Consider the following 12,007-nt stretch of genomic DNA (forward strand, 5'->3'; position numbering starts at 1 on the left):
ACAACCCCTGTCCCAAAGAGAAAACTGCCTAGTAGAAGAGAAAAACTGATTGACGATGATTTCAATGTATGATGTTTATCGATATGATGTCTAGAATGTAAAGAGATCCTATGATTTGGTTCTAAGAGAAGGCTTCTTTGTAATCTATGTAGGATTGCTAAATTTAGAAAATAAAAGCACAGGATGCCCATTTGAACTTGAATTTCAGATAAATCACAAATATTTTTAGTATAAACCTACTCCGGGAAATATTTGGGACATAATTGTACAACAAGTTATGCTATTTAGATGAAATTCAAATTTAAAATTAGATGACCTGTTTTTTTATCTAACAACTCTAAATCTGAGGGGTGAATTGGACAAAGTTTTCCCTTGTCCAGGATGAGTGGAGGATACTGGGAGATCATGCGAAATGGAGGAAATTGTATCTAAAAGGGCTGGAGTGACTCAGCACATTGTGAAGTTGGCTTATGCAGCAAGTTCATAAAGATGAAGCAGGTATTAGCAACTCTTAAGGAGATGTAATTCTCTTCCTTGGAGCAAGTAGAAGCTATTTAAGGGACATAAGCAGGGGGCTGACAGGATCAATTTCCATTTTCCAAACATCAATCCAGTTACAGAATGGATTCCAATGAGCAGATCTGGAGGCAAGATGGGGAGCCAATTTAGAACGGATAGAATATAAAGCAAGGTGTTCTTGTAGAGGGAGGCATCTAAACAAAGCCCAAAGACAAGGTGTGGAAACAATGGTGCAACCAGACAACTTGTGAGCAGCCTTGATTGCAAGGGGCAGAGTAGGAGGAAATGAAATTGCAAAGTGAATTTAAGGCCAGTTTTTCTTAGAGAGCTTATATGGTAAAGTCTTAGACTTAATCCCCACAAAGTGGTTGAAAGATTTTAAAGGATTATCATTCTTATCCTATTTCTCACTTTGAGAAATTGGACAGGTTAGCCCAACTTCTCAAAAATGCCAATGAATTAATGTCAGGGATGATTCTCTGATGAAGTCAAAAGTAGGATCAAGTTAGGGAAGAAATAATTAAAGTGTGCTTCCTCTAATAAAATGGCCTATTTAAAATATATATATATATGGGTTAAAACCGAACCTTTAACTCATTCCATAGAAACTTAGATCTTGAAGTACCAAGATTAGTATTCTGAGCAAATATAAAACCCAGGACAAAGAAACATAAGGAAAGGGTTATGCTAAGATTTGTCCTTGTAAATATTTTCTTCATCAACCCCACCTTCCCAAACCCATCTTCTTCATCACGACTGTCACCACCACCTTCACCATCATGACCTACATGCATATAGGACTTACTGTGCTCCAGGCAGGAATACTCACAGCAACCTTGTGGCGGGGGGGGCGGCTCTTTTATTCCCATTTTACCAATAAGGAACCGGAGGTACAGAAAAATATCCAAGTTTCCCAAGGGCTCATAGCTATAAAGTGCCCAGCTGACTCCAAAGATAGGAGATGTTCTGGCTTATACATGTATTCTCAATATGTGAGGTTCAGGTGGTCTTAAATCTGCTAAATGCTTAAGAAATGAAAAGAACCCACCCCCCGAAAGAATGGCTAAATGAAGCATAAAATTGTCACTGAGGAAAAATAATAAGATGAAGAAAAATATTCTTAAAACTTCCTAATGTCATTAATTTGGGTTGGTAGTCAAAGACAAAAAATTAATTCCTCCATAGCCAGGCTGCTACTCTACAGAGAAGGTGGTAAAAGCAGTATCTGTTTCATCTACCATATACTTCACTTATTGTCTATAGATCTTGTCAACATTTCTTTTTTTTTTTCCCAGGGTCACACCGGTGGCATATGGAAGTTCCCAGGCTATGGGTAGAATCAGAGGTGTAGCTGAGGCCTACACCACAGCCATGGCAACACTGGATCTGAGCTGCATCTGTGAGCTACTCTATGCCACAGCTTGCAGCAACACCAGGCCATTAAACCACTGAGAGAGGCCAGGGTTCAAACCAGCATCTTCATAGAGATGTCAGGTCCTTAACCTGCTGAACCACAATGGGAACTCCCAGATCCTGTCAGTATCTCAAATGAAAGAAACAAGCACATCTAGCTCTGTGAATTTGTCAGTACCCCACAAGTTGATGTGTAGTGGAGAGGCAGATCTGCAACCAACTTTACCTAGGTGATGAACAGATCAGAATTCCAGTCCCCACAGAATGCTACTAGTATTTTTCTCAACATTATAACCAATACAGCAATCCCCCTAATTAAATTGGTAGCTGAAATGCAAATGTATCTTTCTAACAGATCCAGCGTTGTTATAAAAGATATATTCAGGCTAAGATTTAAGCAAAGGTAAGAGTGCAGTTATGTAAAAAATGAGCTGAAGTTAACTGAATTTAAAAGTTCAGAGTGCTGCAAAAATAGAAAAGAAGGCTCAAAGGCCTCTCAAAAGGGGAATCTAGAAGGTTGGTTTCTAGCATAAAGTGAGACATAAAAGCTTCATCCTTAGCATGAGAGTAAAATAGAAACAAAAGTGCCCTGCTTCTCATAAACTTGATAAACAAACAAACTTTGGACTTAAATTTTTATACTGAGTAAAGGGAAAAGGGGTGTATGAGGAATATTTCCTGAAAAATTAAAAGAAGCGCCTATAACCTGAGTTTTTTGGTCTAGCTCACTGTGCTTGGTCAATGAGAAAAATGCAAAGCCAATAGTTTAGCTTAAAATTTAAAATGTTAAGTTTCAAGGCCGTTTGAGAAAATGGACCTGCCTTGTCTCAAGCCACAAAGTTTTGAAAAAAAACTGTTAATAGTCAAAAATTACAAAACCCAAGCCAAAGTTATATATAACAAAAAGTAAGCAGATATAAACACAGAAAGGTATTCTCATGGACTTCTGATATTGATCTTTAAAATTAATAAACATATTATATTGCTCAAGAAATAAAGGGGGCTTAAAACATAGCTCTACAACAAATTTTGCAAAAGCAACAAATTATACTTCTAAAAATGAAATCTACTAACTGAAATTGGAAGGTTGGTGGATGGGTTTAGACATAATTAAAGAGATGACTAGTAAATTTAAGAAGGTCACAGATCAGGGACACCAGTCACAAGACTGAGATTTAAAATAAATTCTCTCCTGGTCCCCACCTTCCACTACATCCATGGGGCTCCAGTTTAACAGCGAGTCATATCTGAAAGAGCAGCAAGATACAGACTCAATTTAAGGAGGACAAAAAACAAGTATACTAGAGCGGTTTTAAGTCTCTGTCACCTACTGATACAGTAGACATTAGACACAGCCCTCATTCCTAGTCAGACTAACCAAAAAAAAACCTCACACTAAAGGCCTTTTTCAGTTCCTATTACCTATGATATTATTCCCAGCATTGTATAAAAAATATTTAAACCCAGATAAAACATAATGTGAACAGTCAAGACTAGCATCAGAGTCAGACTCAACTATGATACAGATGGTGGAATGAGGAGACATGAATTTTAAACAACTGTAATAACATGATAAGGATTTTAATTTTTAAAAAGACAACATGCAAGAACATATGGGCAGTGTAAGCAGAGAGATGTAAATTCTAAGAAAAATCAGAAGGGAGGGCTAGAAATCACAATACTATAATGGAAATGAAAAATGCACTGCTTTTGATGAGCTCATCAGTGGATTGAACATGACCAAGAAAACAATCAATGGTCTTGAAGATACATCTTCTCAAACTAAAATGCAGAGAAAAAGGAATGGACAAGAAAAAAAAATGCTGTGCATCTTTCAGTAGGTCCTTACTGGTGCTGGTGTGAAGCCTGGTTTCTTAGAATGACACACCAGGTTCCTCTTCACCTTCCTCTGCAATCTCAAATTTGCTTCTCTTGTCCTCACACCAGGGCTCTAGGGATTGATGGCCTTTCTATCCCATTCCTGATTCGGCCTTTGGTGTTTTCTCTCTCTCAGATCTCAATCACGCTGCTGCCTCTTCCATACTGTTGCCTCCATTGCACCAGAAAAGTCCTCCACACCTATTAGGTCTGAGTTGATGTTCTACTGGCACCAGAAAGCCATTTCTGGACCTTCACCTGGCCTCCCCTCCAGGGCTAACTAGGTTCCCCTGCTAGGGCTTGTAAGCACCCTTCTCCACGGTGCCTAGTCATTCTACGTCTAATTGCCATCTTAACTAATAAGTGTACAATGTAACTAGTAAGTGCAGAACATAAAGGCAGGCATCATGTGAATCTAGCTCAAAGCTGTGTACATAGAGCCTAGCACAGTGACAAATAATGCATAGGGCCCAGTAAATATATAATAGATTAATCAGTTAATCTTTTGGTTTAGGCTTGGCACTCAGTATTGGGAAAAATTGAATCACATCAAATTCAGTAACATGAGAAAAGCAATTGATAGGATACTCCCCATTGTCTAACTTGACATTTGGGTGGATTTCAAAGCTACAATTACAAAGTTATTGAAAGACCTTTGGTACTTCCGTTAAAACACAGTGTCAGTATTTAAGATAAATGGGGACCACAGAGATTGCTTTAAACATCTTTGGGGTTTAAAGAGTAAGTCCAAAGAAACTTTCTTTGTGGGACTCTGAGAATATGATTTTTGAGAATTGTGAAGTTTAAACATTGAAATCCTTTTCACAACAAGACCTTGAGCCAAATAGGTCATGTTTAATCATTTATTTACTTAACATTTTCTATCATTTAAGGGTCTTAAAATTTAAATGATAGGGTACTCTCTGCATCCCCAACTAGTACGAGCTGGGAATTAAACAAGAATGCCTATTTTTAGTCTAGTTAAAGATGATAGAAGATATGTTAACTTATAGGATAATTTAAACAGCAACTGACTTGATACCTTAAAATATCAGCTTAAAGAAAATCAGATTGTTACTCATGTAAAAGTGAAATTCTCACCAACTCAAAACATTTTCAACTATTTTTCTGCATTTGTTCAATTTGTCATTCCATCGTGAAACAAAATTAGATTACTTAGACTTTACTGAGTCTTCACAAAGCTGTTTTGGTCATTACCTTGGCTATTTGTAGGAATTTTGTATAGTAGTTAATGATCTGTTTCAATCACCATCAAAGGAAGGAAGTTAAACTTTCACTCCTGTAGTTTTTAAGGTAGTTGTGTTTAAAAGATACACAGGGCTATGACCTAGTTTGAAAGGCACTTGAGGTCACAAGTCATTCATACCTTCACAACTGAGGACAACTTAGCCCATTTTTTTCCTCTGTTCTCATCTTAATTGTGTAATCATTCAGCTTCTGTTGTCACTTCCACTGATCTTCAGGAACAATTGACTCTGCTTCTATAGACTGCAGGTAAAGAAAATCAAAACAAATCAGTATCACTTTAGACCCATTAATTTTGCTTCAGTGGCTTCAACTTTCTACCCCTAGCTAATGAAAGGACAGATTTTGTCATAATAGTGTTTTATTCATAATGCATTTCAATACATTTTAATTTATTTTTATTGTTCTCACTAGATACATGTTTCCAGGGAGAACCAAAATAAGCTTATACCCAAGAAAAATAGGAAATATATCTACAGTTTAAATAAAAGAAAAACACCAGCTATAAAAACACAAATCTGGAAAAGGATTTTTTAAATCATCATACCCAACCCCTCCCGAATTGTCTTTCATTGCCAAACCTGCACTTAACTAAAATGTTTAAAATTTAGTAATAGAATTGCTGGATTAGGTTCATTTTGCATTTGTATTATTAACCCTAACATTTAAAGAAAAAATTTTAATGAAAATATACAAAGCAATGTTGGAGCTACTTTTATCTTTTATCTGTGATAGCATCACAGGCAAAGAATCAAGGTCCTTTGGTTTACTGACTAAATAATTGCTCAAATGCATTGCCTTTAGCAATGTCTAAACCATGTCTTTTCTATCATTTTGCCATTATTCTTTAAACCCATAGTCATCTCAGGGTAAACCTAATCAGTATGTTTCTGATTTATTGTCACTAGTGTCATAGAAAAGTTGTTTCTCAAATGTTAGCTCCTGAAAAATGAGCTTTTGGAATCATTTTAAAATACTTTCAGGACCTTGTATTTAGAGCAAAAAAAGTCATGATTCTCTCGATGGCACTGGCCTGAAATCTCAGTGAAGCGACCTCTAACTTTAGAATTTCAAAGTCAGAATAGATTTTCCAACTTGAAAAAGCACATCTTCTCCTCCTGTTCCCCAGTGCTGTGCCATCTCACTCCCCTTCCTCAGATCTGATGTTAAGGAAATTGAACTTTGACTTCAATTTAAGGCTATCTGAACACTTCTCTTTGATTATCTGACTTCTTCAGCATTTACCTATTAAGACGATAGGTAACAAGAATAACTCCTTAACTCTTTGATCGGATTCTTATTTTTATTTTCTTTTTGAGGGCTGCACCTATGACATATGGAAGTTCACAGGCTAGAGGTGGAATTGGAGCTGTAGCTGCTGGCCTACACTGCAGCCACAACAAAATGGGATCCAAGCCACATCTGCAATCTATGCTGCAGCTCATGGCAACATTGGATCCTTAATCCACTGAGCAAGGTCAGGGATTGAACTCATATCCTCATGGATACTATTTGGGCTTTAACCTGCTGAGCCATGATGGGAACTCCAGCTTCTTCTTTACACGTGTGCATTTATTAGTTGCCATCAACATTATACTAACAGTAATAAAAGCATGTTCATTACTTGAAATTAAGTATTTTCAGCTATTCTAATATCAATAGTAACAAAATTATGATAATAACAAAAATAATCCCCTAGCAAGTCCTTACAGTATGTGTTAAGGACATTATATACATTATCTAATTTAACATTCCCCACAGTCCTTTGTGGATAATAGGATATTACTGATCCTATTTTAAAGGGAAAGCAAATTCAGAGAATTTACAATATTTGACCAATTTTGCATAACTAGAAAATTTCAGAACGTGAACCCAGGTATACATGAATCCAAAGTTTATGCTTTTACACACACACACACACACACACACACACACACGCATACACCAACTATAGTTAATGAACATCTTGAAACTGTGTGTTTTAGTAGATTTAGATTCAGTTAAAACTGATGATTTTCAGTTTCTATGTCAGAGTAAATCAATTTTTATTGTTTTAATCTCAAGGAAAAGGAGCACAAGCATTGGGAGATGATAAAGAATTAAGTGTTGGAGTCAAGTTGTTACAGTAATAGACAAAGAATGAAAGAGAAGTTGAGGAAAATGCATAGCAGAGATGCCCTGTGAGGACCCTCAATCTCTCTTTCTTTCTTTCTCTCCCTTCCTCCCTCTTTCCCTCTCCCTCTCTCTTTCTCCCTCTCTCCCACACTTTTTCCCCACACGCACCCTTTTAACCTTTGTGTTTATACCTTCCTTCCTTTGGTCTCTGTCTCATCATATAAACTTAAACATTAAAAAATGATTTAGTATCATGGAATTTCATTTTATGCTCTTATTTTAAAATCATTAAATGATTTTAAATCCATACATGCAAACAGTACTTGAAAATACACAGGAGGAAACGTAAACCACATGATACCCAAAGAGGCCACAGGACAGTTTTCCTTGGAGGTCTACTAGTATTCGAGCTAAGCAGGAACTGGAATGTGTTTTACGACAGTAGAATTCTTCAGTATTATGATTGCTGAATAATTAAATAATTATAATAATAAGTAAAGATTAAATAATAATTAAAGATTGCTTTATTTCTATTGAATCTCTGATTAGAGAATATTGACAGGCAGAACTTCACATGGCGATTCTACATATGTGCATCAACGGTGTTGATTAAGGAAGTTAAGAGAAAACTGTTTTGAAAAATGATGATCACGGTGATGCTTTTTCTGAGCATATTCCCACACAGAGAAGAATGTAAAAAAATTATAGGAAGCTAGATGGTTCTAAGAGAGGTTCATCTTAAAGATGAACCTTATAGCCACAAAGCTGTCATGGATAGGACATCAAGAAATGCCACCTCTCAGATGTAGAGAGACCTTACAACATTAATGTCAATAGCGAGCTCTCAAAACTTCAAGCAAGTGTGGAGGAAAAGCAGGAAAGTTCTGCCCCAGAGTCGGTAGGGAGTGGAGGGCGAGGAGAATGGGCATGCCCGACATTCCCCGACACAGTCCTTTCTAATTGCCCCAGAATGGGACATTCCATGGAGCATTTCAGGGGAAATACAGAGAAAGCTGTCTTCTTCTCCCCATGCACCTCTAGGGAGAGCAACTCTGACAGTCTTCCTGGATACCTGGCAAAGGGTCACACACACACCTGTGGTTGCAAACACTCATGTGTGATGTGCCTGCCACATGCATGGATATATGAGGTGCATAGATAAAAGACAAAGAAAGGAACAAAACAGATGAAGATGTCAGATATAAACTAGAATCCCTGCATTCCTTGTCCTTAGTCTTTATTCTCCAGATTCTTACAAAAGATAGTTGTCATTTTACTTGATTCTAGGTCTAAGTGTATTATTTCAAGTAGGAGTCCAGGTCTCACATTCAGCTCTGTGTCTAGGTTACATACAGAGAAATTCTTGAATCTCAGAAAATAATGCTTTTAGAGTTCCCGCAGTGGTACAATGGGATCTGTACTGTCTCTGCAGCACCAGGATACAGGTTGTATCCCCAGGGGGCAGTGGGTTAAGGATCCAGCGTTACCACAGCTGCAGAGTAGGTTGCAACTAGACTCGGATCTGATCCCTGGTCGGGGAATCCCGTATGCTACAGGGCAGCCATAAAGGGGGAAAATAAAAAAGAAAAGATACTTTCCTTTTTGTTGTTCCTTCTATATTTTTAGCCCCAATTCAGCTTAGTCACCTTGAGAGTCCATGTGGAAGGTAACAGAAAAAGAAACACATTCTGAAGACACCTCTTATCTTCACCTCTTCACAATAGCTCTGCCTCTAACCTCTCATTATACCTGTCACACTAGAGTCAAGTTCTTCCATAAAATTTCCTATTGATCTCAACTTCATGATTCACTTGCCAGTTTACCACTTTTATCTTCTTAAAGGAAGAACAGACTGTCACCTAATTAACTGATTAATAAAATGACTGTGTTAGTTTATCACCTGCAAAGTATCTACAGATGATAGTTCTTTGTCTTATCCAGTAGTGTGAAAATTTATTCTACATCTTATAATCCAATGAAGAGTGAGAACAAAACTGGGATTCTAAAATAACAACATCAAATAATTCTTAAAGACAGGGACTCTATGGCATTTATATTAAATGCCTATATAAAATTATATAAAATATGTATATAGTAATAATAATATCTAAAATTTTATATATACTCTGATTTATCACACCCCCCCAGAATAGGAAGAGTACAACTTGAAGCAGATTATAAATATTGTTTAGGTGAAAAACCACCACTAGAATTTTGAAGTGTATTTTATTACTAGTAGTCTTGACCATAAAAAAAGATAAAAGAGTATTATATCAGTCAAGAAAGACTTGGCTATGGTTCTACAATAAAAAAGTTAAGCCTCAGATGCTCAAAACAGTGTATTAGTTTTCTACTGATGCTCTAACAAATCACTCAAACTTAGTGGCTTGAAACAACATAAATTTATCATCTTCGAGTTCAGGAGGTCAGAAATCTGAAATGGGTTTCAGTGGGCTAAAATCCCTCCAGAAAAAAATCCATCTCCTTGCTATATCCAATTTTTAGAGGCCATCTAAATTCCCTGGCCCCTCCCTTCATCTTCAAAGCCAACAATCCCACCAGCCCAATCTCTGCCTCCATTGACATGTTCAGGACCCTTCTGATTACATCGCCCCATTTCCCCCCTGCCACCCCCGAGAGAAGAGTCTGGTCTCAAGGTCATTAACTTGATCGCATCTGCAAAATTTCTTTGGCCATGTAAGGTAACATATTCACAGATTCCAGGAACTAGGATGCAGGCACCTTTGGAAAGATGTCACTCTGTCCACCACACACAGCTTGGCTTTGATTCCTGATCGTGCACAAGCCCAATGAGAGTGCAGAGGCCACTGCAGTCTGTCAGCCAGCCAAGCTCCCAGCAGCAGCGGCCTTGAGCATTACACCCACGTCACAGGGAAGAGGGAGGCTCAGAAGCAGCTGGATGCTGGGTCCTGAAGGGGTACAGGTCACTCTCTTTTCCAGCCCATCAGTCAGAACCAACCACACAGTCTGGTGGAATTCCAAAGTGGTGTTCTAGCACATGAAGGGGTGGCAGAACCTCTAAACTGGGTGGGCAGCATTCCTATCACAACAGCTCTGGTCTCATCTCCAGTCACTCAGATCCCCCACCCCATCTCCCACCAACAGAGTCCGTGCTTATTGTTAGTGCACTTCACCCAATCTTGCCAATTTTTCTCCATCCAAATATCACTCAGGTGGCTCTCATGATGAGACTAACTCAGAACCACACAGAGAAGGGGCTTTTGGAAAACATACTACTAGACCTTCCCTATGTGATAAAGAAAACCCTGCAAGAGGTGGGCAGTGGTGGTAAGTTAACAATAAGATTAAGGTTTTCCAATAAAACCACCTCATCGCATATTTACTCTCAACTCTCTTCTTACAATTATGCTATTGACTCTCAAAACAATTTTGTTCTAGTTTGATATTATCACTCTGATCTAGGGTTGAGTAGCAGTCTGTCTAAACTCTTAGTAAATGTAGGCATCAGAGCCAACCTTAAGACTTCTTTTATTCCACAATCCATAGATTTTTTTTTTACTACTTTTTCCCTCCACTGTATATTTATAAGCTGGTAGAGATCTAATCACTGGTGCCAGTAGCAGAGTTGGAATTTCTGATAAAGAGATGGTATCAATGTTAGAACCCTATGAGGGAAAATCATCACTGCCCACTGGAAAAGGACACTATCTGGTAGCAAAAACTCTCAGAGGCAGAAAATATAGTTGTGTTCCCAGCCTGACCAATCAGTCACTTCTAAGTAAAGAACCTTGTGTCTCCCATAAGGTTCTTTATATATATGCCTATATATCAAAGTGGGTAATAACACTGTCAGATTATGTTGCAATTTTGTAAAGACCATTTGCAGTTACATGCAGGAGACTATAAACCAATGCATTTAATCAAATGTATTAACTCATAAACTCATTTAACAAATAACTATCCCTTACTTTACTCAGTATGAGAGTCTCTAGTTCCATCTATGTTGCTGAAAATGACATTATTTTGTTCTTTTGGGGAAATAACCCCCCCCAAAAAATAACTATCCCTTAACTATTCCTTAATGAACACTTAAAATTTATGTTCACAAAATTGTTTCAAAATAGGGAAAAATATTTGTACCTTGATTGATTTGATTACTCATTGCTAAAGTTTCACTAAGAAAATATTTTCTGGGAGTTCCCATTGTGGTGCAGTGGAGACAAATCCAACTAGAATCCATGAGGATGTGGGTTCGATCCCTGGCCTTGATCAGTGGGTTGGGAATCCAGCATTGCCATGAGCTGTGGTGTAGTGCAGATGTAGCTAGGATCTTGTGTTGATGTGGCTGTGGCATAGGCCAGGAGCTGCGGCTCCTATTCGACCCCTAGACTGGGAACTTCCATATGCTGCAGATGTGGCCATAAAAAGAAAAGAAAAGAAAAGAAAAGAAAGAAAATATATATTTTCTGCGAAGTTCATGTTAGATTCTCTTTCAATAATTTTTTTTCAAAAATTTTTTTTCTTTCTTCCTGCCTTGGCCATACCTGCAGCATATGGAAGTTCCCAGGCTAGGGGTTGAATCAGAGTTGCAGCTGCCAGCCTACACCACAGCCACAGCAGTGCCAGATCAGAGCCCCATCCTCAAACCACACTGCAGCCCTCAGTATTTCTAGATCCCCAACTCACTGAGCGAGGCCAAGAATCAAACCCACTTCCTCATGGACACTATGACAGGTTTTTAACCCATGGAGCCACAGCAGGAACTCCATATCTCTCAACATTAAAACCAGAAAATACATAAACCCTAGCATCAGAGAAGGGTTAAGGACCCACT

General features: G+C 38.0%; 1 long non-coding RNA gene across 1 annotated transcript in view; it reads right to left on the minus strand.

The window, feature by feature from the left end:
- The window catches only part of LOC110256736, a 125,501-nt gene that overhangs the window by 94,969 nt on the left and 18,525 nt on the right, over positions 1 to 12,007 (minus strand). Inside the window, exon 2 of the long non-coding RNA XR_002338653.1 lies at positions 5,198 to 5,319. This is a non-coding gene — a long non-coding RNA (uncharacterized LOC110256736). The remainder of the gene's footprint in view (positions 1 to 5,197; positions 5,320 to 12,007) is intronic.

Source organism: Sus scrofa, chromosome 14, assembly GCF_000003025.6.
Source record: "Sus scrofa isolate TJ Tabasco breed Duroc chromosome 14, Sscrofa11.1, whole genome shotgun sequence".
NCBI classification, from domain to species: domain Eukaryota; kingdom Metazoa; phylum Chordata; class Mammalia; order Artiodactyla; family Suidae; genus Sus; species Sus scrofa.